Genomic DNA, 26,260 nt, shown 5'->3' with positions numbered 1-26,260 from the left:
TACCAGATTTTGCACCTTCCAGTTTTAGTAAATGAACCCCTGTCTCTTTTCCAAACACCTGTGCATTCTGATCTTCCACCTACTGTACAAAAGCAGGTTTACATTGTTACTGTGTTATTATTATTCTTTTTTATTATTCATTATATATTATTATTATTATTATTATTATTATTATTATTGTAATATATATATATATATATATATATATATATATATATATATATATATATATATATATATATATATATATATATATTACAATTATTTTAATATATCAGTAAAAGTCAAACAAAGAGAACATACTTCACTCATAATGCTGCAGATTTGCATAACAGTATTTTAGTGTAGATACATAAAGCATTATTAAAAGATTTAACCCAGAATATACCCAAATTGGAAGAAGACATTTTGGTTGTACTAACCATTTCATATTTTATTTTTACTTCTAATGAAAAAAGGGCATGCTGTATTTACAACAGTCGTATGGGCTTGGTGTTTATACACATTACTGAATATCCAAGCGATTTCATGAAAAGTTTAGTTACAAGCATTGACCTGCAGATGGCACAAGCGCCTTGTATTTCAGTCATCTCAGTCTTCAGCAACAGGGCTGATTCACATAGTTGTGCATTTATTTATATTGGGCATTAGAAAAAATATATATATTTTTTGCAACAAATAAAGAACAACAAGTATACATTGGATGTGTTTTTGCACAACTGTTAAAAAAGTATATAATTTAAAACTGAAATATGATCATTAAATGGGTACCCACAGCTTAACATAGTTGGTACGAAAATCTTGTAACTCTTAAAGAACAGCAGAGCGATCCAGCTGTCAGATGATACTGTGCTGAGGAAATTAGAAATGACATTGAGGATTCATGTCCCTCATTTCTTACCTAGGGTGCACCATGCTTATGGTGCATCAATTGAAGCACAGTGCAACAAAGCACATGTAAATACAATGGGGGTTATTTTCGAAAGGCAAATCCACTTTTCACTACAAGTGCACTTGGAAGTGCAGTCACTGTAGATCTGAGGGGTAGATCTGAAATGAGGGGAAGTTCTGCTCATATTTTCATCCAATCATGTGCAAGCTAAAATGCTGTTTTTTATTTTCCTTGCATGTCCCCCTCAGATCTACAGCGACTACACTTGAAAGTGCACTTTCAGTGCACTTGTAGTGCAAAGTGGATTTGCCTTTGGTAAATTACCTCCAGTATGTCCATTAGTGTTGCAAACATAATGGACATATTTACATGCAGCTTTGAAAATAAAAATAATAATTTTATAAAAACATGTAATTATCAAAAGATAAATGATAATTATATGTAGAGTATGCTTTTGCTATGCAATTATTTACTTTGTGTATGTAAAGGAAGGGTACATTTCTGTTTTGGATGGAGTAAAGGATGAATTTTTGATGGGGCACACTGGCAGAAATTGATGGGGCACACTGGCAGCAATTGATGGGGCACACTGGCAGCAATTGATTGGGCACAGTGGCGGCAATTGATGGGCACAGTTGCAGCAATTGATGGGCACAGTAGCTGCGTTTGATGCCACAGTGGCGACAATTTATGGGTACAGTGGCTGTGTTTGATGGACACAGTGGCTTGCACTTGATGGGTACAGTGGCTGAGCTTTATGGGGTTTTTTTTTCAGTTTGTTTGCGCCCCCTCAAAATATTTTGAGCACCAGTCGCCACCCATTCACACCTGAGCATAGCGTTTTCAGGCAGAAAGTCACACAATTTTACTGCAATTTTGCCGTGTTTTTTTGCCGCGATTTTGTACAGGTCAAAAGGTCACCAATGTAAAAAGCAGAAAAATGCCCAAATCTGCCTAAAAAAAGTCCCAGAACTAGTTTGAGCTTCAGGCGTTTTAAGAGCTTCTGGCTTCAGGCGTTTTGGAGCGGAGATGTGAACCATCTCCATAGAGATTAGTAGATTTTTTCCCCTCCAGCGTTTTGTAGCTTGAGGCTTCAAGCTACAAAACGCTCAGGTGTGAATGGGGTCTTAGTGTGTGTTAAGCTGCATATATGTCTGACTCCTGCATGCTGTACCATACATACACTTGAGGCCTGCACTCTGTAAATAACATAATCCTAGCTCCTGAACTCTAAATGCTAGCCTGTACATTATATACTACCGACCTATTTACCTTGTACACTGGGAAGTTCATTACTTTTACTCGTGACCCCTAAACTCTGTAATGGTATACTATTGACCCATTCACTTGTGTATATAACACACATGACCCATAGACTCTGTATATAACAAATTCCTGACCCCTGTACTATGTACGTACTGAAACATACTATTGATACTTGCACTAAATACACAGCACACTCCTTACACTTGTAGATTACATACATCCTGAAAACATGCATTTAGTACTTTACATACTTCTGACCCCTGCTCTCAGTACTTTTTATACTCCCCGTCCCTAAACTGAGTATGTTACATATACCTGACCCCTGTGCTTAGTATGCTATACACACACACCTGACCCTTGCATTCTGTACATAACATACTACTGACCCCTTCAATCAGTCAATCAGTAAGTCAATCAGTATATACTTCTGCCTATTGCACTTAGTATGTTGCATACTCCTGACCCCAGCAAGTTACATGCTCTTGACCCCTGCACTGTACACTGGGCTATATGTTACATACTCCTAACTCCTATTAGGCTGGCATTCAGTTTAACTATGCCATTTAAGCCACCTCCACTGTAGGGTGTGACTTGGTCCTTGCACCAAAAGGTTTACCACATTTGTGTTCCCCAGGGTGCCCCAAAGCTTATGCAATTTTAGCATTGCCCCTGCACCTGTACCAGCAGGGATGGACTGGCCATTGGGACTACAGGGAGTTTCCCGGTGGGCCGATGGCTCGGTGGGCTGGCTTCAGTGACAGCGGACTGCTGCCCCCTCTACTCCTCTGTCTCTCCCTCCCCGCAGCGCTCTCCTGGGGGGAACAAAGAAGCAGGGGGAGGACCAGAGGAGCAGGGGGGATGACAGAGGAGCATGGGGGACGACAGAGGAGCATGGGGGGAGGGGACAGACAGCTGACTCAACAGCTATGGCCTGGGAGTTTCTCACTTCTGCCTAATCTTGTCCCATAAGGAGGGGCACCAAACTGATTGTTTGCCCCGGATGAAGTAATGTCTAGCTTCCCCACTGGTACTGTCTATAAGAGTACTAGTACCAGCCATTCTACTCTAATAAAGTAGAACGGCTAGTGGCTAGTGAAGGGGGAGAGGGGGCTTGGGTGGCCAGGGGGGTGCAGGAGTTGTCCGGCCACCATGGAAGAGACCTGTCAAAGTGGGTCAGTCTGGATGAAGTCCAGGGCCAAATTTCTGTTCCAGTCCAGCCCTGTGTACCAGTGACATACTGGGGTTGATTTACTAAAACTGGAGAGTGCCAAATCGAATGCAGCTGTGAATGGTAGCCAATCAGCTTATAACTTTAGATTGTTCATTTAAGCTTTGACAATAAAAACCTAGACGCTGACTGGTTACAAATTGTACACAAGCCAGTGGGTATTCCACGTGATTCCACTGATCACATAGAGTCATGATCATATTTGGTCAGACAGCTTACATTCAGCTTTAGAGCCATTAACTATCATGGTAAGTCTGTTGAGAGAACATCATCATGAGTGGCATCGCTTGATGATTGATTGACAATGGATTTACACCATGTAAAATTTTGCTTTTTTTTTAAATTTATTTAAAGGACTTTATCAATGAAGTGTGTGTGTATGTTTATTTACTTTCTAACTTCTTTGTAAATGGTTAACCAGGGGTACTCTATATCCCTTACTCATTTATATAGGTGAGCCCCAAAACAGAACCAAAAGGCACCCATGGCTTTCAGTTTTGCAGAAACGAATGCTCTAGTTTTTGAATGGGGGGTCAGGTCCTTTAAACAGGTGTACAGGTTCTGTACATGACCTATAATTCGGAAACAGCTTCTTATTCAAAACCTGAGCGATGCTTTTTTTTTTCTGTAATGAGGAAGCTGGAATGCTTGGGAACTATTATTGAAACTGTTCTTAAACTTTCATATTTTCTGATGTTGTTCTTATACTGTAGGTCTGCATAAATACCAGTATTTGGTCTATTCTGCACAGTTAAGAAAATACTTAACATCTTGAGTTTTTTCCCATAGGAAGAGATGTTGCAAAGGCATTTTATGGCTGACGGAACTAATTTAGTGCAGAACAGGCAGTAAGCTATCTTTAGATAAATGCTAATGAGAATGTGACTGCTCTGCTCTGTTATGCTGAGAGGGAAGGTCAACATCTAATAAATCCTGTTAACAAGGCAATCTGAACTACACTTCAGCTTAACATCGCTCCAACATATAGTCATTACTGCCAGTGGGCTATTAAATAGAAGCAGGTCAAATAACAGAAATACATACAAGACACGGAAGACGCAAACCGCTTTCAAAAGTAAAATATGTGCCTCCAAATTCATATTTCATTTATATGATATGTTTATATAGTATTGATTTATGGATTTTAAATAGATCTAGCCTACGGTTCAGTAATTGGAATGTTAGCTTGTACAACCTTTGCCCTCGCTCCTTGCATGTGGTATGCTTTACTGTGTTCCCCATTGTAGAAAAAGGTCAAATGACTTAGGGGTTACATTTCCAGCTCATTTGTTTACTATGTATTAGCCTTTTATAGGGCATCAGTGGTTAACCTTCTCTGTCATCAGTATGGCTGCTGTTAAAGTAAACTTGCCATAGAGTTAATTCAGTCAAGGAAGAACACAGCTAAAGACAATTATTTATTTTTGGGAAAGTTTCAATGTCAGGTATATTACAATTGTAAGGTCTGCCCCAATTGTTAAAGAAAACCTGTCATTAAAATAATACTTAGGCTCTCCTGGCTGACCATCTTTTAGAAAACCCCAACTGTCTGATAGGCTGACTCTGGTTTACTGCAATTTGTGCAGTTTTGATACTTGTCCTAGATTGATTAATCATAGTATGTGAGTCATTGGATCAGTTTAACATAAAACTAGTGTAGCACTACCCCGAAGGAGCTGCTGGTTTGTTTTGGGTGGCATGTTACCTCATGGCTTCTCCGCCGTCTAAGGGTGTATGGGTAAAGCAGCAGTAACGGAATGTCCACGACATATGTCTTTTTCTGTGCTCTTTATTACCCAGCCAGGTAAAAACAATAAAACTTGTGGTCAAGAGTAAAGATGTAGTAGGAGAAGAAACAGCAGACTCAGGCGTAACAATAAGGAAACAGTCCTACTTCCAACAACACTTTGTTTTCTTCGCCACTCCAGCCAGAGTGGGTGTAGTGTACCTGGACAGGCCTCTCTCACTGACCTGGCAGCCAGAGTATCACTCGGAACTTTAAGGGAAAAATTCTCTGCCACAGACCCTGCTTAGAATTGAGTTAGCGAAGATAATCCTCCTTGATAGACTTTGTGCCTGGATCTCCTTCAGGTAGTTTGCAGTTAGGTTACCAACTGATAGGTGACCAATGTCCAGCCTTTCAGTGTCCGGTTACCTTGATCCCCGGTGGATTGTCGAGACCCTATTGGATCGCCAGCCTCTCTTGGCTCTCCTCAGGTGGACTCCCCACCGAACAGCTTCCTCTCAAAGGAACAACGCTTGGGATCTTCTCAGGATTGGGGACCCAGTCGATCACTGGGGCCCAGCCACAGCTCAAATGTTCCCGACCAACGTAGTCCCGGAACCAGGAACACTGCATGGTACGTGCACCCCGGCCTGGTAGGCCGTTTCGCTGGGGTGCCGTGATGTGGTCACCCTAAAGGTGGGTGCCACACTGGAAGAAGGACCCAGACCAATGGCGTCTGTCCCATAAATACCCTACCCCAGCATGCACAGCAAGGAAAACCCCCTCCTGATAGGCTGCTGGGGAAAAGCACCCAAACCTCAACTCCACTGCTGCCACCTGTCATCCTGGGGTGGTATCAGCACCCCAGAAGCGACAGAATGAGCGCACAGCCAAGCTGAGACAGAGAGCCAAATTCAAACAAATCAGCCTGGTCAACCAACTAACTCTCTGACCCCCTCTAAATTTAAATTAGCATTGGTTCTTAGAAGTAACCAGGCGCAACACTAGAATTTTAAAACAGAGGTCAAGAATGGTAGCTTCTTTTTATTTTAAAATGTATCTTTGATAATGCTATCGCTGCCTAACCCCACCTCCCTCCCCAACACAGTGTTAAAAAACAAACAAAAAAACAACCTAAGTCTAAGACCCTGTTTACCTACATAGATCTATGGTACTTGCCATGACTTGACTTTAAATTCTATACTCATTGCAGAATGAGAGTATCCTTCTTCAGGTGTCCACTATGCTGCATGTGTGATCTGGACACTTTCTGTTGGCTGTACAGTGGGGGTGTCCTCTCAGGCCTCGTACACATGACCGAGAAACTCGACGGGCGAAACACATCGAGTTCCTCGTCGAGTTCCTTGTTAGGCTTGTCGAGGAACTCGACAAGCTTGCTTTGCGTACACACAGTCAAGCCAAAATCTCCTCGTTCTCAAACGCGGTGACATACAACACATACAACGGCAGGGGAAGTTCGATTCCACTGGCTAAACTCTTGGGGCTGCTTTTGCTAATTTCATGTGTTTGCGTGTTAAATAAAAGTTTGGTAAGAGACGATTTGCACTTTTCTGTCTTTTACAGCTTTAAAAATGTGTTATCTCCATTACAAATGCTACTTTTACTCCCGTCTCATACTTTAATCTGAGCAAGTGCGGGTTTCTTAGCATACAGACGTCCGAGTTTCTCGTTGAAAACTAAGCCGTCGAGGATCTCGATGAGCCAAATCAGACTCCCGTCGAGAAAATAGAGAACTTGCTCTCTTTTTGGCTCGTCAAGGTTCTCGACAGTTTCCTCGACAAAAATGTACACACGACCGGTTTCCTCAGCAAAAAAATATCTCCCAGCAAGGTTCTTGCTGGTTTTTGCCGAGAAACTCGGTCGTGTGTACGAGGCCTCAGACTGTAGAAGACTGCAGCATTGTGGCAATATTGTGACAAGTAGACCAATTGGAAGAAGTGCCAGCAAAGGACACATGATGGCATACTCATGTAAGTAGGAAAAAGCATTAGAGGGCATTTGTAAAAAAAAAAATGTAATAGAAATGATTAGTGGAAAGGTGGTCTAGCAATGTGCTTTAAAGCTTCCCCTTTGCTTTTCCTAATGCAAGCATAAAAATTCTAGGAGGTTAAGTTACACGGCTTAATTGAGGTCTTCTTTAAGGTATGGGCTTGTTGAATCATCTTGCCTAGAGATTGTGTTTCGATCATAAGTATACATGAGTTTTGTCTCTAAACTGGGACCATGGTTCTCACCCAGTATACTTCCCCCACCCTACTTCATTCTCTTTTCTTTCTCTGGCCTTCTTACTCTTGTTCTACTATGTTTTTATGCTTAATGTATATCTGGACATTGACACCATAATATGTCATACAATGCCTATATTGCCTTTGCTGACTAACTATGTTTTTACTGCCTGCAGTTTATGTACATGCAGGCTGCCTCTTGTTCTGTGTAAGCGTTTTTGTCATGCAGATGTACACCCTAAAAGTCTCTAAACAAACACCTAGTGAAAAAAAAAAAAAAAAAAGTTATAATAGGTATGGTGTATTGAGATGATGGGAAGAGACTTGGCTCTCCTCAAAAATTCATTATATTAAATCTAATCTGTAGCTATGGGAAACAGACAGCTGTTGCTTGGAAAACATTGGTAAATAAAGCATATACTTCTGCCTGTAATAAATCCCTATAGGATTATGTAATACGTGATGAATGCAAAGTACAGTAGCCCATAGCTACCATTTAAAACTTACTTTGCTATTGCCAAACTAAGTTGGGATGAATGGTGATTCACTGTCATCAATGCACTCAATGATCCAATGTTAAGCTTAACCCACGTTTGGCAAAGGAATTAATTAAATTAAATGAAGGTGAGAACGTAAATAAACTGACTGCAGCACTCACTCATATTCACACATAAATATCAAAAGACAACGGAAAAAAAAAATGTTGTGCTGTCAGGAAAACTTCTAATTAAATGTATAGTGTATGACAACCAAATCAAAAAATCAAAGTCCTATAAACAAAATATCAAAGGCCACCAAAGGCAGGTTGGGGGGAGGAAGTTTAGCCTCCCTTATTTAAACTATTGAAAACTAAAGCTGCAGCCTCCAATACCATTTTGATGTATTCTGTACAATTTCTGTTATTTCTTTCAAGTGTTTTAACACCTTGGCACTGGCGCCTCCCGGTCCTTTAAGGGGTTTAGGAATGCCGGGGAGAGATTTTTGATCATGTGACCGCCGTGAATCGCTCTCACAGCAGTCACATGATCAGAAACCTCCCGACCGCATAGAGCAATCTGGAGCTTTGAAGAGGAAGAAACCCCAGATGGGTTTTACAGTAGGTGCACGCGATATTGTGTCAATCTCGCTCCCTTTCTCGGCGAGATTGAGCACCTACGAGCCCCATCGCGGGAGCCAGCGCCGAGCTGGCTTGCCGCGATCGAGACAAAGCCGTCATAGAAGCGACGGGAGATCCGACTTGGATTCCCGCCAATTCTACACGTGTGCGGCGTTTGTTATGAATCCTGAGGGGGAAGTCCCCGCCGGATTTTAAATAAAAATCCGGCATGGGTTCCCCCCTCAGGAGCATACCGGGCCCTTAGGTCTGTTATGGGTTGTAAGGAGAGCCCCCCCTACGCCGAAAAAACGGCGTAGGGGGTCCCCCTACAATCCATACCAGACCCGTATCCAAAGCACGCTACCCGGCCGGCCAGGAAGGGAGTGGGGACGAGCGAGCGCCCCCCCTTCCTGAGCCGTACCAGGCTGCATGCCCTCAACATGGGGGGTTGGGTGCTCTGGGGCAGGGGGGCGCACTGCGGGGCCCCCCCCCACCCCAGAGCACCCTGTCCCCATGTTGATGAGGACAGGGCCCCTTCCCGACAACCCTGGCCGTTGGTTGTCGGGGTATGCGGGCGGGAGGCTTATCGGAATCTGGGAGCCCCCTTTAATAAGGGGGCCCCCAGATACCGGCCCCCCCACCCTAAGTGAATGGATATGGGGTACATCGTACCCCTACCCATTCACCTGGAGGAAAAATGTTAAAGTCAATAAACACAACACAAGAGTTTTTAAAATAATTTATTAGTCTGCTCCGGAGGCCGCCCCCTGTCTTCTTTAGCTCTGTTTACCAGGGGGGGCTTCTTCTTTGACGTCTTCGGGTGGGGGCCGCTCTTCGCCGCCGTCCGGTTCTCTTCCACCGCCGGGGGGGGGTCGCTTTTATAAAAGCGCCCACTCCTCGGCGGGTTTCCTCCGATGTCTTCGGCGGGGGGTGGTGTGCTTCTTCTTCCGCTATCCGGGGGGGGGTCTTCTTCGGCTATCCGGGGGGTCTTCTTCACTCTCTGGGGGTCTTCTGCTATGTTCGCCGCTCTCCGCTGTTGACTCGGCGCACCCCGGTTCTTCCTCCAGCTGTCCGGTGCCTTCTCCTTCAGCGCTGAACGTCTATCTTCTTCTTCCGTGCTGTGACATATTCTTCTTCTTCACCTATATAGGCCTCACAGTCCCATCATGCTCTGTACCTACCCATGTAATACCTACCCACGTGGGTAGGTATCACATGGGTAGGTACCAGAGCATGATGGGATTGTGAGGTCTATATAAATCCGATGCAAGCCGCGCACCCATCATTGCAGCGAGGAAAGGCGACGTGTCAACATCGGGAGAAGAAGAGAAGTGAAGAACATGATGTCACAGCACGGAAGAAGAACTCACAGCACGGAAGGAGAAGAAGACGTACAGCACGGAAGAAGAAGGCACCGGACAGCGAGAGGAAGAACCGGGGTGCGCCGAGTCAACAGCGGAGAGCGGCGAACATAGAAGGAGACCCCCGGAGAGTTGAGAAGACCCCCCGGATAGCGGAGAAGACCCGTCGGGATAGCGGAAGAAGAAGCCCCCCCGCCGAAGACGCCGGAGGAAACCCGCCGGGGGGTGGGGGCTTTTTTAAAAGCGACCCCCCCCCGGCGGTGGAAGAGAACCAGACGGCGGCCCCCACCCACCCCAAGACGTCAAAGAAGAAGCTCCCCCTGGTAAAAGAGCTAATAAAGAAGACAGGGGGAGCCTCCGGAGCAGAAAAATAAATTATTTTAAAAACCCTTGTGTGGTGTGTTTATTAACTTTGACATTTTTCCTACAGGTGAATGGTTAGGGGTACGATGTACCCCATATCCATTCACTTAGGGTGGGGGGCCGGTATCTGGTGGCCCCCTTATTAAAGGGGGCTCCCAGATTCCGATAAGCCTCCCGCCCGCATACCCCGACAACCAACGGCCAGGGTTGTCGGGAAGGGGCCCTGTCCTCATCAACATGGGGACAGGGTGCTCTGAGGTGGGGGGGGCGCAGTGCGCCCCCCTGCCCCAGAGCACCCAACCCCCCCATGTTGAGGGCATGCAGCCTGGTACGGCTCAGGAGGGGGGGGGGGCGCTCGCTCGTCCCCACTCCCTTCCTGGCCGGCCGGGTAGCGTGCTTTGGATACGGGTCTGGTATGGATTGTAGGGGGACCTCCTACGCCGTTTTTTTCAGCGTAGGGGGGCTCTCCTTACAACCCATAACAGACCTAAGGGCCCGGTATGCTCCTGAGGGGGAACCCATGCCGGATTTTTATTTAAAATCCGGCGGGGACTTCCCCCTCAGGATTCATAACAAACGCCGCACACGTGTAGAATTGGCGGGAATCCAAGTCGGATCTCCCGTCGCTTCTATGACGCGCTTGCTGGGATGTGCTGTCACTATTCCAGTGAGTGCGAGATGTGTGGCTATGTGGGGGTTCTGAACACACAGCCATGTCATTCATTTACAGAAATCTGTGAATGAATGAACAACAAGTCTCATCTAGCACCGCAGCAGATTGCTTGTATTTCTTGATGAACTGCGGGGGCACTGGTGAGTGCTCTTATAGTTCATTTACATTTGCTACAGCTTTCAAACAAAAAGCCTGTACAGAGGTATGGGCTTTAAGCTGTGACAAGTGTCTGCAGGAGCCTGACATTGCACCTACAATTCTGTAGGCACTTGAGAAAAAAATTATTAATGCACATACTTACCTGGCAGGGGAGACACCATGATCATGAAGGCGGTTCTCCCAGGGCGAGGCACGGCTATTGCACACTCTAGGCCGTGCTGATCGTGGTTGTCTTCCCTGCCGCTTCTCGGCCTTTTGGCTGGGACTGGGTGTGGTATCTGTCCTTATCAGTTGTCAGCGGAGCGCTGAAGCACCTCCTACATGGGGAGGGTGGATGCAATCCAATGACGTCATTGCACCTGGAAGGATGGTTTCAGCAGGGACTACGCTGTGCTGCCCGATAGAATACTGGGGGCCGGCCCATGGTTGAGTCTGAGCCATCTGGAAGGGTGCTCCTGGTGAGGATGGGTACTGCGCTTGGTCTCGGTCTTTTTGCCGAGTTCTAGTCTGGCCTTCTGGCTGGCTGGTGTAAGTGCTATCTCTGTCAGCGATCCGGGAGGAGGAGCTGGTAATGCCCGGTGGTAGGACGGGGCAGAACCATGTAAATCCGCTGGGTTGGCTGGCAGGGGTGGAGGGCTGCACTGGCCGGTCGGGGGGTCGGATATGGAACGAAAAGCCTATGGTGCATGTGCCCCTGGAGTGGCAGTCCAGGGGTATCTGAAAATCACTGTGTGTGAGGGACACTTTGATTTAAGATACCACGGTCACTGCACCAGATACACGCTTTTTTTAGCACCTGCCTCCTGGGCCGGGCCTTTTGGCTAGGACCGGAGGAATTTTTTATTCCTGGCCGGAGGGCCTGGTCATTGTTTCACCACAATGGCCACTTCTTTCACTCTCCTCTCCACTATCCCTTCCCCCACTTTATTTTATTTAAGCCTGTGTTTGTCACTTTTTTGTCTTTTTTTTTTGTTGTGCACGTTTTGTCACTGTGTGATTAGTAGGGTGCGGGTCCTCGGGCCAGCCCTGAACGTCTTGGGAGTGGGTGGACATGGCCTTCTGGCTTAGTTCGCCTGCTCTCATGGGGTCTCCCTTCGGGGGAGCCCCACCTAGTACTGGGAGGGTTCTGTTTCGGCAGTCCCTCCGAGGAAGTTGGGTCCGTGTCGGCTTCGGTTGCTCGGACCACAGTACCTCAGTCCCCGTCTGGAGCCTAACGCCCCGGGGGATCAGGGTTTGGGTCCCTCTTCACAGGAGGACCACTTGACGTTGCACCCGTCTGCACGTTTTTGTGAACACTCTTTATGTGTGTGCACATTTTTTCTGGATCGGGTGGAGTTTTTTGGGTGTGTTCACACGCCATAGGCTTTTCAAAAAAAAAAAAAAAAAAATTCAATAACACATGCCGGATCTTCTCCCTAACTATGGAAAACTGATTCTGTGGATCAGTTCCATAGTTAGGACCAGGGATACGACGGAGTAACAGCAGTTACTCCGTCGTATCTCTTTTGAGGATTTGGCCCAAATTGCCTTTAGATATCATTTAACGCCTCATGTACAAGTGCATAAAAATTACTGCTGTTATAGGCGTACAGTATTTGCCTCTAAATGCAGTACAATGTTAGCCTATGTGTCAATGCACATTAGGCTTTAGATCATTTATTTATAAGCAGTATTTAAAGGCATAACAAAAAAAGCACCAAACCTGCATTCAGAGAGGAGCTTGTGTAATATGGACAGAATAAATGAGCACACTTCCATTATGCAAAAAAAAACCTTAGTATTCTGTGGATTACTTGACATTCAGCTGGGGTCTCCGACTTGTAGTCTAAGAAAATGGAGCGGTATGAATTGATACTATTTTTGACTTTTTGACTCAACTTTATCAGCAATACATGTGACCTGACCACACTAATCTCAATCTACTAATTTACAGAGCTGTTATCGTTTTTTATTGCTGTTTGAAGTGTGATAATCATTGTTCCACATCATAAGTCTAATTTTGTTTAGCGATTATGACACATTGCAGATTATTTACAAGCTGGAGCTGAACATCAATTGATAGATTTGCAACCTGACCTCACAAATGCATCCAGTGATGTTGATTTATGGTGTCAGGACAATGTGGTTAGTCTTCCCTTGACCATTGTAATTCACATTGATTTATTATTCAGTGCTGGTTCAGCAAGCTTATTAAAAGTTCACATTGCTGTGCAGAGGCAGCATTACAAATATTACAAATGTATAGGAGGTGAAGAGGTTCTCGATTGTATTATATCTTTTTTAAACTTGTCCTATTCTGCTTAATGGAAAGGGTCATCTTTTGAAAATAAATAAATAATCGCAAATATTTTTGCAGGAAAAAAATGTGCATTAATAATTTTTTTCTCAAGTGCCTACAGAATTGTAGGTGCAATGTCAGGCTCCTGCAGACACTTGTCACAGCTTAAAGCCCATACCTCTGTACAGGCTTTTTGTTTGAAAGCTGTAGCAAATGTAAATGAACTATAAGAGTACTCACCAGTGCCCCCGCAGTTCATCAAGAAATACAAGCAATCTGCTGCGGTGCTAGATGAGACTTGTTGTTCATTCATTCACAGATTTCTGTAAATGAATGACATGGCTGTGTGTTCAGAACCCCCACATAGCCACACTTTTTATGATATTTGACAGCTCGTGCAGGGAGAGGATCCCCCGCCCACTGTCACAAAGGGGGAACCTTGAGGGGGGCGTGGGCTGCTTGGAGCATGTTAAAAGTTACACCTAAAACATGGATGTAACGAGTAACGCGCTCCAAACGGTGAACATATCCTTTAAGATGATTAAATAAGGTTATTATTAGGGATCAACAAATTTGCCTTGGTTCACTGGGGGAATGTCAAATCATGTTTAAAATCCACAAAACACATATGGCCACACCACCTTAAATGCACTCGATTTTATTTGATCTCAGAAGCTAAGAAGAGTTGGGCCTGGTTAGTACTTGGGTGGGAAACCAGGTGATGTAGGCTAAAAAAAAAAATGTCAAACCCAAAATTAGCTATGAATCCTATTGAAGTATATTGGAGGTAATTCCTGGCATTAAAGCGGAGCTCCACCCTAAAATGGAATCGCAACCCTCCCCCCTCCCATGTCACATTTGACACCTTTCAGGGGGGAGGGGGGTGTAGATACCTGTCTAAAGACAGGTATTTGCACCCACCTCTGGCCACAGTCTGTGGGCAGACTGCGGGCAGGACGTCACCTCCCATCCCCCCTGTATGGCAAAACAGAGTGCACAAAACACTTTAAAACCACAACCCTGCATTCTCTGAACCCCTTCCTATCTCTGTATGCCCAATCATTCCCAAAATATTCAAAATACAGTGGAACTTTGGATTGCAAGTAACACGGTTAACAAGCATTTTCGCAATACGAGCACTGTATCTAAAAAAATCCTAACTCGGTTTGCGTTGTCTCGCAAAACGAGCAGGATTCAAGGTGTGCAGTACCGCGTTTGGCCTGAGGTGTGGGGGCGCCAAAGCCGAATGGCGCCGATTACAGCTGATTGGCAAACCTCGAGAACGGAGTCTTTCCAAGGTGTGCCGAGGTCAGCCGAGGTGTCCTCGGGCCTTTACGGTCGTTTCTGAGGCTCTCTGGCACCCCCCACCTCTGGCCGCAAGCGATATTGCAAGTTTCTTGCTGGTTTTTGCAGAGGAACTCGGTCGTGTGTACGAGGCCTGAGACATTCCATCCTACGGATATCTGCAAAAGCCGATAGGAATTGCGAAAAAGTAGGAGGGATAGTAGCCCTCCAACATTGCGGAATAACACGCTTTGCTGCCAGAAAGATGAAAGCCATTAATTTGCAAAGATTTGGGGGAATTTTTGGGAGAGGCAACCCCAGTAGGAGATGTATGGGTTGAAGGGGAATGGGGACTTCCGAGAGTTTCTCCAGGAGACCATGAACCTGCGACCAAAAGGGAGTAACAATTGCCCTTGATTTTCTGTTTCCTCTGCTTCTGTTGTTACTAGTAATTTGACTTGGTGCACAACTACAACTCCACCACTAAAAGCCATTGTGCAGACAAGGAAGTTCTACAACCTGCACCCCAGAGAGAAAATTCTAGTTGGTGACAGAGAATATGTTCTGTCTGTCCCCTATTAAGTAGGCTCAACCCTATCTGGATTTTGTCATGCTGACCTCCGTTATAGAGTCTTCCAAACCTCCTACCAATAATGCGTAAAATCCTGTCAATCATCACTGTACAGTATAAGATTACATACTCGGTGGACATGTTTTTCTGAGAAGCAGTCAATGTCTAATTTCCATTTTCTGGAGTCTTGTAGATTTTTTTTTTTTTACTCTCAAAACAACCCACTACAGAGCGTTTGTCTAAAGTCAGTCAGTGTGCCATTACTTCCCAACAACCTAATTTGGGTCCCAAACCATTGTTTAAAGAAATCTATAGTCACAGCATTCACTTTCAGTTTTTTTTTTACATCAGAATTGTAATAGCAATTCAAACTATAGTTACATTTGACAATACAATATAAGCTTATTTTAAAAATCTCCTTTCATGTTTTGAGTCCTGGCTAAACATCAGCCATCTCTTCTCTTTCTACAACTTCCGGAATTCCCTGTATACTGTGTAGCTTCTCATATGCTGTTTACTTTTTAATATCTAAGGACTGCCATCGTACTCAGCCTGCAACAGTGATTCCCATACTCACTCTGCCTCCTGAAACATGTCTTCTCAGCACCTCTGCAGTTCTGGAGGTAGGCATTCTGAAATGTGTGACACAGCAGTGCCCATTGCCTATCAACAGGGAATAATGAATGGATGTCACACAATTTAAGGAAGAAAATGTGTGTTTTTTACAAAGTAAGTTTACAAGCTTCAAGATGATTCAAATGAATAGGAGTAAGATAGAAATAATTGAAATACAATGTGGGAATGAATACATTATTTTACATTTTTAACATAGATATGATTTAAGAAACATTGGTCCAAACCTGCCCAATGTGGGTCAGAATGCCACCCTTATAAATTGCTAAAAAGATCATTGGTGTCATACCACTGACATTTACAAGCAGTGTTGTCCCTGCAACTTTGCAGATGCCATCAAATGGGAGGTCAATTGGCCACACATCAAGGAACCCCTAGCAGTCTCTGGAGGAATCCCAGGGTTTCACAGAACCCTGTTTGAGAATAGCTAGTCTAAGGTATATAGTTTGTATTATTGCAAGGTGTGTGCACCTTTATTTCTGGGCATTGCTTCTCAAAATATAAAGTGTATAGTCAAATAATAACAAACATTGCTGCAGGTTTAGAGCAACACTTGCAATAATCATTTAATTTTACCATAAAAGTCGGTGTTGCCTGTGATTGCACAGATTCCCCTATCGCACTGCGAGCCATCCCCATATTTTTTAAACATGAAGGATCAAAGAATGGCATATGTGCCAACATCACCATCAGGAAATAATCTCAGTAGGTCCCAATGCTTTGACACTTACCTGATTATGAGCAGATAACTCATAACCTCATGTTTAGGAAGATACCGTATATACTCGAGTATAAGCCGAATTTTTCAGCACATTTTTTGTGTGCTGAAAATGCCCCCCTCGGGTTATACTCAAGTCACCTTTTTGCACTTAATCTCCTGGACTTTGGGGACCCGGTACCAGCACACATATAGCCCTACTCTTCCTCTACAAGTGTGAAAAGTTTACTGTCTGGGGGACCTACGGCCAGGGAGCACCGATTTTTTCAAAGCCGGGCACCCCTTCTAATTACTCCCATGTTAAACGTCAGTCTAGTCATGGACACAGTGAGACATGGGCACACTGAGGCATGCACTCAGTGAGGCACAGTGAGGCATGGACATAGTAAGGCATGGACACAGTGAGGCATGGGCACAGTGAAGCATGGACACAGTGAGATATGGGCACAGTGAGGTATGGGCACAGTGAGGTATGGGCACAGTGAGGCATGGGCACAGTGAGGCATGCACATGGACACAGTGAGGCAAAGTGAGGCACAGTGTGGTATGCAGATGGACACCCTATGCTTATACTCGAGTCAATACGTTTTCCCATTTTTTTGTGGTAAAATTAAGTGCCTCTGCTTATATTCAGGTCGGCTTATACTCGAGTATATACAGTATGTCTTTATAGCCATGTTAAAATCTTCATAAATTCACCAGAACAAAATTATAAGCTGTCTAATATGAAAAGGATTGCCATGTAGTTGTTTACAATGTAAATATGTACTGTAAATATATTTTAAATAAGGAAAATGCTATTTATATGAGTGTATTTAATTTATATCCAGTGACCATACTTGTGCCCCTTGTATCTAATACAGCCCCTGGTTTAGTTTATAAATCACAGATCTAGTCTACGCTTCTCTGCAAGAGAAAAAAATAGTATGTGAATGTTCCTTTGCCCTGCAGCTTTGGTCAAGAGTGCTGTGTTTAAAGGTTATAGTGATTAAGCACCGTGATTAATTAAGTCTCAAAAGAATCAATTCCACTCAACCACAAATCTAATTTGCATTGCAGTTCAGGCATTGCTTCATTTTGCTTTTACACAGTCTATAGCGCCAAATGTATCTATGGCCATTTTGGGATTGTAACATTATTAAGAGTCATTTTGCAAGAGCTAATGGGAAGAATTTATCTATATGGCAGCATTAGCTTCAAGTAGCTTCTTCTGCTGATGTCAATTAGTTGTGTATGGCATTTCCCCATAGTGATATTAAATTGCAATGAACAACAGTAAGTTATGAAAACAGTTCTTCCATTTAACAAAGTTATACAATATAATATGTCCTAATTATCTAAGCAACATGAAGACTGCTCCCTTTGTAATTTATAATACCAAGCAGTGCAATTTAAAGCGTGCACAAGTAGATTAATTGCATTTGTCAATGCTACTTTTCCCATATTGAACAAATAGCTTTAGAGTAATAATATAAAACTCATTATATAAGCCTATCAAACCAGCAGTTCCTCTTTTTTGCCAAATAATAGATTCTACAGGATATTCAGTTATACACACCACATGGCAGTAAGACATAAAAGAAATGGGTAGGCAAACAAGTCACTCACAGCATGAAGAAGCACTTAATTTATGTATGACAGGCTCCTCAACTGCCTGCCACTCGTGACCAATGCTGATATCTTACCCACTTACGGACCGCTGCACGCCGATATACTTCGGCTGCTTGAAGAGAGATATCTCTGTTATGACTCCAGCTAGCTGCCATAACCCAGGTATCCTCTTCTTCAGCGGGCGGTCCGGTTTCTGATAATGGCGGTCTCTGCGGTGGATTTGCCACCAGATCACCGTCATTGGTGGCAGAAGAGGGGGCGATCGGATCCTCCTCGTGGCTGGGTATGGAGATGAGTGAAGGGAAGATGGTCCCCACCCGTCTCCATACTGTCAAAACCTCACTTCCGCCCATAGCTCTTAAAGGGACATTTTTTTTCAAATGACAATTTTTTTTTAATTATTGCATTTTAGGGTCTTTTTGACCCCAGATTTCATATTTAAGAGGACCTGTCATGCTTTTTTCTATTACAAGGGATGTTTACATTTCTTGTAATAGGAATAAAAGTGACACTTTTTTTAAAAGAACAGTGTAAAAAATATAAGGTAAAATAAATGATGCACCCGTCCTGCCGAGCTCGCGTGCAGAAGAAAACACATACGTGAGTAGCGCCCGCATATAAAAAAAGTGTTCAAACCACACATGTGAGGTATCGCCGCGATTGGTAGAGCGAGAGAAATAATTCTATTCCTAGACCTCCTTTGTAAGTCAAAATATGCAACCTGTAGAATGTTTTAGATGTTGCCTATGGAGATTTTTAAGGGTAAAGATTTGTCGCCATTCCACGAGCGGGTGCAAATTTGAAGTGTGATATGTTGGGTATCAATTTACTTGGCGTAACATTATCTTTCACAATATAAAATAAATTTGTCTGACTTTACTGTTGTCTTAGTTTTTAATTAAAAAAGTGCATTTTTTTCCAAAAAAAGTGTGCTTGTAAGACCAAAGGAGAACAAAGATTTGCAGTCCAAGGACCTAGACTGTGGAACGCACTTCCAACCAGCATCCGAATGGAAGTGAATCACCAGGCCTTCAGGAATAAACTCAAAACCCATCTATTCTGAAGGCAAAATAGAGTAGGGAATGGATACCAAGTGCCCTGAGGCGATTCCGTTCCCATGTGCTGCGCTATATAAGTTTCTCACTCACTCACTCGCTGTGTAAATACGGTGTGACAAAGTATTGCAACAGCGGTCATTTTATTCTCTATGATGTTAGAATTTTGTTTGTATAATGTTTGGGGGTTCTAAGTAATTTTCTAGCAAAAAAATGTTTTTAACTTGTAAACAACAAATCTCAGAAAGAGGCTCGGTCCTTAAGTGGTTTGATTCAGAACCAACCAGCATGATTCCTGATCACAGACATGTATACACTTCAGCACAATAATAATACTATTACATATACATATGATTTTATGGTCAGATGTATGTAATGTACAGTATAGTGTATATGGTTTATATAGTGCAGGGGTGTGTAATGCGCTATATAGGGTATATAATGCAGGAGTGTGTCATGTACAGTATAGTGTATATAGTGCAGGAGTCTGTTACGCTGTCTATAGATGGTTTGTTTTTTCTTGTTTAGCCAAATTAGGTGGCTGGGGGAATCCACCTAGGTTAGTCTGTCCCCCAGTAGAATACCCCCCCCAAGTCAGTCTGTCCCCCAGTATAATCTTTCCTCCTAGATCAACATGTCCTCCAGTATAATTTCCCCTCAGGTCAGTCTGTCCCCCATTTTAATCCTTACCCCATGTCAAACTGCCCTTTAGTATAATATCCCCCCTTGTCTGTCCTCAGTACAATACCCCCCACCCCATCAACCTGTCCCCCAGTCCTTCCTCCACCCCTTAGGTCAATCTGTCCCCCAGTATAATACTCCCAGGTCAGTCTGTCCCCCAGTATAATCCCCCAGGTCAATCCGTCCTCTTGTTTAATCCCCCCAGGTAAGTCTGTCCATTCGTATAATCACCTCCCCAGTCAATATGCCCGCCAGTATAATCCTCGCAGGTCAGTCCGTCCCCCCATAAAATTCCCTCCGGGCAATCTGTACCCCAGTATATTCCCCCCAGGTCAGTCTGTCCCACAGTATAATCCTCCTGGGTCAATCTGTACCCCAGTATAATCCCCCCCAGGTCAGTCTGTCCTCTAGTACAATTCTCCTCCAAGGTCAGTCAGAATGACCTGGGGGATTGTACTACAGTATATATACTGACTCCCAGTTTAATCCCTGCAATGGATGATTTTTTTAGGCCCTGCAATAGTTGTGCAAATATTTATTAAATCACTCTGACTAAAAATACACTAAAATCATTATTGGCACTCATAACTTACAAAACGCCTGTTAAATTTCTACTAAAGCCTTATTAACCACTTCTAAACCGCCGTACGTCTTTATACGGCCTAACTTTAAAGATTGATATCTCGGTAACGGCAGCAGCTGCTGCCACAACCGAGGTATCAATCTTTAGTGTCAGCGGTTCTGTTAACGATAACGGCGGTCTCCACGGCGGATTCGCCGCGAGATCGCCGTTATCGGCGGCGGGAGAGGGGCTCCCCCCCTCCCACCGCTCTCCCGCGCCTTCCGCCGCTTACCGTAGCCGTCGGTAGCGGCGGAGGCGATCGGGACAGTTCGTCTGGTGACTGGGGACGAGACTGAAGGAAAAATCTCCTTCGCCCGTCCCCATAGCTCTGCTGGGCGGAAGTGACGTCAAAACGTCAGTCCCGCCCAGCCTCTTAAAGAAACATTGACACAAGTGAGGTATCGCCGCGATCGGTAGAGCGAGAGCAATAATTCTAGCCCTAGACCTACTCTGTAACTCAAAAAATGCAACCTATAGAATTTTTTAAACGTCACCTATCAAGATTTTTAAGGGTAAAAGTTTGACGCCATGCCACGAGCGGGCGCAATTTGTAAGCGTGACATGTTGGGTACCATTTTACTCGGCGTAACATTATATTTCACAATATATAAAAAAATTGGGCCAAATTTATTGCTGTCTTATTTTTTAATTCAAAAAAGTGATTTTTTTTAAAAAAAAAGTGCGCTTGTAGGACCGCTGCGCAAATATGGTGTGACAAAAAGTATTGCAATGATCGCCATTTTATTTTCTAGGGTGTTAGAAAAAAATAAATATATAATGTTTGTGGGTTTTAAGTAATTTTCTAGCAAAAAAAACTGTTTTAGTCTTGTAAACACCAAATCTGAAAAACACCCAAAGTAGAGAAGTGGTTAAGATAAGCTGTGTTAAAATGTACACTCATGCAAGGACCGTGTTTACGAGCGTGGGGATGCACAGGTGTCCCATGCATCTCATTCATGTTAATTGGGATGCAGTGGCTGTATGGATACAGTTGCTGAGCCCGTTCTCACATCTGTGTGGGTGCACAGTGTACATTCAGAGACATGCACCTGCACCCACAAGAATGTCAAAATGGGAGCAGTAGCTGTGTCTGTTTAGCCACTGCTTTCCTTTTGGCAGCAATGGGGATTCACGGAACACCTGTGTATCCTTGTGGGGGTAAACAAGGCCTCACACGGTTGTACACTGTAATATGTTCCATATGAACAAGGTCTTATTTTATTTTTTTACAATGTTATTTTTAATCTTTTTTACATTTTTTTTTTTGGGTGAGGAGCCTTTGGTGAAACATCAGGGGTCTAAAGGGACCCCAATGTTACTTTTTTGAAACAAAGAAAAGGGACTGAGGACATAGGGGGTTATTTACGAAAGGAAAATCCACGTTGCACTACAAATGCAAACTACAAGTGCAAAGTGCACTTGAAATTGCACTGAAAGTGCACTTGGAAGTGCAGTCACTGTAGATCTGAGGGGGACATGCACAGAAAATAAAAAACAGCATTTTAGCTTGCACGTGATTGGATGATAAAATCAGCAGAGCTTCCCCTCATTTCAGATCTACCCCTCAGATTTACAGCGTCTGCACTTCCAAGTACATTTTCAGTGCATTTTCAAGTGCACTTTGTACTTGTAGTTTGCACTTGTAGAGTAGTGCAAAGTGGATTTGCCTTTTGTAAATAACCCCCATAGAGTCCCCTTTCTCTGCAGCCTCAGTTGTACTGCAGATGAATGAATAGAAGTCTCTGTACAGAGGTTCCTATTCATTCATAAACTGAAGCATAGTCAATACAGTTGATTATGCTTCAGTGATGAATGAATACAGAAGCGATCAATACCGATCAATAATATATAAAATGCTAACCCTTATTCAATTTGATGCTAAAAGAACGTTTTAGTGCTGTATTGAATAAGGATTAGTCTTATACGTATTAATACTAAGGATTTTGTAGTACGACAGCTATTTTCTGTATAGTTTTCCTTATTTTAGTTTTCATAATTAAGCGCAGAGTGGGAATATAATTGAGATCAATACCAATCACTCACTATGTTCATTCAGGACTAGGCTGGTAAACATGACATGTTTACCAGCCTCCCCATCCCCGCTTGAACACCACACTAATCACCCCACCAGCAGCAGCCGGTGGGAGGTGGAGGAGAGGAAACCAGCCAGCAGTGCTGCGGGGAGGGGGGTGTGGGAGATCAATGCTTTGGAGGGGAGCAGTACAAGATGGGTGTAGGAGCACCATGGATATACAGTATGTGTTTATTCAAACTGAGGCTCCCCTTCAGTAGCTGAAGCCGGTGCAAAGGGGAAATGGGAAAGCTGGTCAGTAGCACTGCAGGGAGGGCAGCAATGGCATCCCTAGGGGGGGACAGAGGGGGCCCTGCCCCCCCCCCCAACATTATGCTGTACCCCACCATGTGCCCCCATGTGCATTTGTTTTGTATTTTGTTCGGGCCGCCGCTGGAGTAAGCCAGTCTCTCCTGAGAGGGAGAGCATCCCCAGTCAGTCCTCTCCCCTCCCTCTGCTCACTGACACTGCATAATGCGAGTGCTCACACAACCACAGCCTTCCCCTGCATCCTCATTAGCACGGAGAAGAGCGAGTTGCAGGAAGGACTTCACGAGCACTGTGGGGGGCCTTCATCACAGTTTCTGAAAAAACAGACTGATTTCTCCCATCCTTAGGACAAGAGAACCAGCCTGTAAATTCCGAGAGTGGTGAATGGAAGCTGACCCGAGTGTCAGTCTATGACACTCTTTCACAGCCCAGCGAGTCCAGCCACTCCCCCCGCTCACATACGAGCAGGGAGGAATACAGCTCCTCCTCCTTCCAGTCCCGCCCACACTATCCCGGTGTGCTGTATCTGAAGAGAGGGGATGTGTGGGCGGGAAATATGAAAATCAGCAGCATTCCTGGCTGTGTGTGAATGATGCCTGAGATTCTAGCTTGGACCGTGGGTAAGTGTGTGCACTGAACTGCATTATCTCCATCCCTTCTCTCCCCCATCTGTCTCCCTCCCCTCTCCTGTTCTTTCAAGACATTCACAATTTATTTTTACTTCCAGTTAGGCAGGTAATATACGGTACAAATTTCTTTCCTGCATCCACAGATTGCAGGAAAGAAACTTGCATGATTCCCCCATCAACACAGACAGTGGTGACAGGGGAATATCCCTCCTGCCCAGCAATTGTATTCTCCCGACAAACAGTGATTATCACTAGTGGCTATACAGCAACCACTAGTGATAATCATAAGAGAATCTGCTCATTAATGGTTCAAATCTCAGCCAGTTCCTGCTGAACCAGCTGAGATTTAAACTGTCTATGGCTGGTCTAATAACTCTTATGCCGCGTACACACGATCATTTTTCGGCATGAAAAAAACGTTGTTTTAAAAAAATGTCATTTAAAATGAACGTGTGTGGGCTTCACATCATTTTTCGGCTTCTGAAAAACGACAAAAGATTTTTTCGAGCATGCTGCATTTTTTAACAACGTTTTAAACAATGTCGTTTTTCGGGTTGTAAAAAATCATCGTGTGTGTGGGCTAAAATGACATTAAAAACCCGCGCATGCTCAGAAGCAAGTTATGAGACGGGAGCGCTCGTTCTGGTAAAACTACTGTTCATAATGGAGTAAGCACATTCATCACGCTGTAACAGATAGAAAAGCGCGAATCGTCTTCTACTAACACGGAATCAGCTAAAGCAGCCCAAAGGGTGGCGTCATCCGCATGGAACGTACCCTTTATAGTGCCGTCGTATGTGTTGTACGTCACCGCACTTTGCTAGAGCATTTTTTAAAAATGATGGTGTGTGGGCAACGTCGTTTTAATGATGAAGTTGGAAAAACTTCGTTTTTTTTTATGCCGAAAAATGATCGTGTGTACGCGGCATTAGGCAGCCCATACATTGATCACTTTTTTTCATTCAACTATTAGGTTGAATAAAAAAAAGAATTTATCCAATTCCCCCATCTACACATTATAGGTGGATGGGGGAATCCTCCCAGTGTGGACCAGTGCTGGAACAACCAGAGTTGCTGTCCTGTCCTGGCTATTCACAGCGCTGGTCTCTGTCTCCATGGCAGCAGCGGCAGCACATTGGAACCCAGTGCTGGTTACTTTATGGGGCTGATGTACAAGAGGGCCAGCACAATTTGTTGTTAGAGATGGGCTGGGCATGTTCGAAATTCCACATGCCAGAGCATGCCAGGAAGCCCACACTGCACAGCGCTAATCACAGGCAGTGAGACATTTCCCGGTCCGCAGCTGCACAGATCAGGAAATGTCTCACTGGCTGTGATTAGCACTGTGGAGTGTTGGCTTCCTGGCGGGATTGGGCATGTGGGATTTCAAACACACCCGAGCCCATCTCTAATGGTTGTAGACAGTTAAACTCCCTGCAGGTTGCTTAGCAGCAGTGGGGCCTTCTCTGACAAACTGATCGGGATGAAATCCCGGTGATGCTCCTAGTCAAATGCTAGTGTTAAATATCAGTGATTTTATTGATCAAAGCCCACACTTTACAGGCATAGAGCCCACATGGCTGCTGATCATATGGTTGATTATATTTATGTGGTTGTACTCTTGATGCTAATAAATACTGTGTTTATTAGATCTGACTGGGAGCATCACCTGGATCACATCCCGATTAGCATGTCAACAGAGAAGGTTATACAGCATTACTGCTGCTAGGTGACCAGCTGGGGGCTCGGCTCTCTATAACCAATAGTGCCAGCCTTCCCCTGCATGCACCCATAATGCCACCAGCACTAGGTCCTAATAGACTTCCGCCGCTGCCAAGGAGACAGATTATAGACCAGCGCTGTTAATAGCAGGGATAGGACAGCTGGGGAACCCCACAGTGGCAGAACACCAGGGCCCGTTGGCAAGACAACCTTTGCAACCCTGATAGTTCTCCCACTGCTTTGGACCCTTATATTTTCTTGGTGTGCTGGTGATATATATCTCTGGTTTTCTGCCACCCTGGGGGGCCCCAGTATAGTAGGAAGGGAGTTCACTGCAGAACATGTGAAAGGGCCCGTTGTGTGATCGTAGTAAAGGGCCCCAGGATATATTAATATATATATATATATATATATATATATATATATATATATATATATATATATATATATATATATAAAAATTTAATTTTATAGTTGGCCCCCCTACTTTTGTCCCTGTCCCCCCATGTGCCCCCCTAAATATGAAAGCTGGAGATGCCACTGGAGGGCGGTGCCGGGGATTGGTGAGGGGGGCCCATTAAAGGTGGGGTTTGAGCAGCAAGGGGATATATTTGGGGATGTAAATCGCCCTGCAGGGAAGCTATAGTAGATCAGTGCGGGGTAAGGGGGTCAGCTCCTTCATGTGTGTAATGTGTGAGCCACCAGGACCCACATTGTACACATGGATGAATGCTACCCCACTGTGTCTACACTTACACTTTAACTGTAAACATATCTTCTGCCATGGACTACAGCCAAAATCTCAGGAAAAGGCAGACCTCCTTGTTGTGGTCCTACATGTTAGTTATCACTTCTGAGGGACGTTATCTTTTGAGCCAAATATTATATGTATAAAATAATTTATAGGCATTTCTGCAAATATAGTATTATAAAGAACTGAATGTGTACTGTATCTCTTTTTTATGTTTTAGTAGGACAGCATGTAAAAATACACTCTTGTTTAGCCTTTGGCAGACAGGGTTCCATGGAACCTAGGGTTCCTCCAGAGGTTGCTAGCAGTCCCTTTAGCAACGAGCAGGATTTCTTCCACCTACACTAACCACCA

At 44.2% G+C, this 26,260-nt stretch overlaps 1 protein-coding gene and 1 non-coding gene across 5 annotated transcripts in view; one reads left to right on the top strand and one right to left on the bottom strand.

Annotated features, from left to right (window-relative positions):
- Window positions 1–26,260, bottom strand: part of AUTS2 (activator of transcription and developmental regulator AUTS2) — a 1,792,651-nt gene that overhangs the window by 1,155,659 nt on the left and 610,732 nt on the right. The gene's annotated exons all lie outside the window — the stretch shown is intronic.
- Window positions 11,145–11,303, top strand: LOC120929880. The gene has a single exon (XR_005747543.1). It is a non-coding gene; the product is annotated as a U1 spliceosomal RNA (small nuclear RNA).

Source organism: Rana temporaria, chromosome 2, assembly GCF_905171775.1.
Source record: "Rana temporaria chromosome 2, aRanTem1.1, whole genome shotgun sequence".
Classification (NCBI taxonomy): domain Eukaryota; kingdom Metazoa; phylum Chordata; class Amphibia; order Anura; family Ranidae; genus Rana; species Rana temporaria.
This window is presented reverse-complemented; position numbering and strand designations above follow the sequence as displayed.